Consider the following 2,755-nt stretch of genomic DNA (forward strand, 5'->3'; position numbering starts at 1 on the left):
AACAAATCCCAAGGAAAAAGCTACTAGATAGATCTACTTATATAGGACCAAGGGGTGGCGGCCAAGGAGGTGGGAGGACATCCCAAGGCAGCCTAAAATGAACCCTAGGTCGTACAAGGCTCATGGGCCCAAGTGGAGGTGATGCAACACCTTTGGGCTTGTAGTTTGACTCGGATTTTGCTATAATGTCAGATTGTTTCGTCCATATCTCAATGCTCCAGACGAATTTGAAGGTGTATCCAATTGGGTTGGAAAGAGCACGAAATCTAGTTTCCAACAAAAAATGAATTACCCAATTTGGAGTCCGTATGAAAAAATTGTTTGCATTTTGAGTCAGGTATGTCTGTGTAGTCCGAATCTGAATCCAGAACGTGAGAGACTTGGACTCTTCCCTTGGCCCAAAAGTGATGGGAGAGGACTTTTTGAACAGAACCAAAACTTCTCCTTTTCCCTTATCTTCATATGTGGATTGTACAAATATCCCATACACCTCCAATTAGACAAAACACAAAAGTGTGTGAAGTATTTTTGTTCCGGATATCATAAATAGATTATTGAATAGTTTGCACTAGGAATCACCTGACAAATATGCATGTATGCAATATTTTTGGTCATATCCAAGGTAGTCATGTCCTCATCACGTGAAACACATCATGAACTCCTGACAGTCCTTCGGGTAACTCAAACTTGTAGGCAACCTCTCCCATGCGTTCCAAAACACGGTACGGCCCCACAAATCTTGGGGCTAACTTTCCTTTAACTCCAAATCGTTTAACTCCTCGAAGTGGTGGCACTCTCAGATACGCTCTATCTCCGATTTCATAGACTACGTCCTTGCGTTTTGAATCTGCATAACTCTTCTGTCTGGACTGAGCTATTTAGTCTATCTCGAATTAGTTTAACCCTTTCTTCGGACTCCTTAATCAAATCGGGTCAAAACAACTGAAGGTCTCCAACCTCATCCCACATCAACGGTGTTCTGCACCTTCTTCCATACTGGGCCTCGAACGGTGCCATCTTCAAACTGGCCTGGTAGCTATTGTTGTACGAGAACTCTGCGTAGGGCAAATTATCATCCCAACTAGACCCGTAGTCTAGCACACAAGCTCTCAACATGTCCTCCAGAATCTGATTGACTCTCTCCGTCTATCCATCTGTATGCGGGTGAAAAGTTGTACTAAACTCTAGCCTGGTTCCCAAAGTCTGGTGCAGCTGGTGCCAAAACTGTGAAGTAAAAAGTGTTCCTCTATCTGATACGATGGTCCTCGGAACTCCATGCAGACATATGATCCTGGTCATATATATCTTGGCTAACTTCGCACTTGTATAAGTGGTTTTCACTGGGATAAACTGAGCTACTTTGGTCAAGCGGTCCACTACTACCCAGATTGAATCATACCCCGATCGGGTCCTGGGTAATCTGGTGATGAAATCCATGCCAAGCTTATCCCACTTCCATTTGGGTATCGGCATAGGCTGCAGTAATCGTGCTGGCTTCTGATGTCCTGCCTTCACTCTCTGACATACATCACATACGGCTACATACTCGGCAATATCCTTCTTCACACAAGTCCACCAGAAACGCTCCTTCAAATCCAAATACATCTTTGTGTTTCCAGGGTGTATCGAGTATGGTGAGTCGTGAGCTTCCTGTAATATCAACTTCCTGATCTCGGCATTATTTGGCACAAAAATACGGTCTTCGAACCACAAGGTGTCGTTCTCATCCTCACGAAAACCTTTGGCTTTGCCTTCACTCATCTTCTCCTTTATCTCGGCAATTTCTTTGTCATCCTTCTGAGCTTCTCGAATCTTTTCCAACAATGTCGACTGCACTTCCATGGTTGTAACAAAACCTTTAGGAACTATCACCAAACGAAGTTCCGTGAGATCCTCTGCTAACTCTTTTGGCATTCCTCGGCTTACGAGGGTATTGATGTAACTCTTCCAGCTCAAAGCATTTGCTACAACATTAGCCTTGCTTGGATGATAGTGCAACTTCATATCATAATCTTTTATAAGCTCCAACCATCTCCTTTGCCCGAGGTTCAACTCCTTCTGGGTGAAAATGTACTTCAAACTCTTATGATCCGTGTACACATCACAACGGTTACCGATCAGAAAATGTCTCCAGGTCTTGAGTGCATGCACCACAGCTGCTAACTCCAAATCATGCGTGGCATAATTCGATTCGTGCGGTTTAAGTTGTCGTGAGGCATACGAAACAACCCGTCCGTCTTGCATAAGTACTCCTCCAAGTCCTAAGCGAGAGGCGTCGCAATACACTTGGAAATCCTTGTGTATATCCGGCAGAATTAGCACTGGGCCTGTAGTCAAACGTTTCTTCAACTCCTGGAAACTTGCTTCACATTCTTCAGTTCAATGGAACTTGGTGTCCTTCTTCAACAACGTCGTCACAGGTTTCGCAATCTTAGACAAATTTTCAATGAATCTCCGATGGTATCCCGCGAGTCCAAGAAAACTGCGGATCTCTCCAACTGAGGTGGGTGCCAACCATTCAGTGACTGATTTAACCTTGGTAGGGTCCACTGCTATACCTTCTCCTGATATAACATGTCCAAGAAATCCAACTTCCTTCAACCAAAACTCACATTTGCTAAACTTAGCATATAACTGATGTTCTTTGAGCTTCTCGAGAATTAAACGCAAATGCTCCTTATGTTCCTCATCATTCTTTGAGTATACCAAGATATGATCTATCAACACCACGACAAACTTATCCAAAAACTCCATG

This window comes from Triticum aestivum, chromosome 4A, assembly GCF_018294505.1.
Source record: "Triticum aestivum cultivar Chinese Spring chromosome 4A, IWGSC CS RefSeq v2.1, whole genome shotgun sequence".
Lineage (NCBI taxonomy): Eukaryota > Viridiplantae > Streptophyta > Magnoliopsida > Poales > Poaceae > Triticum > Triticum aestivum.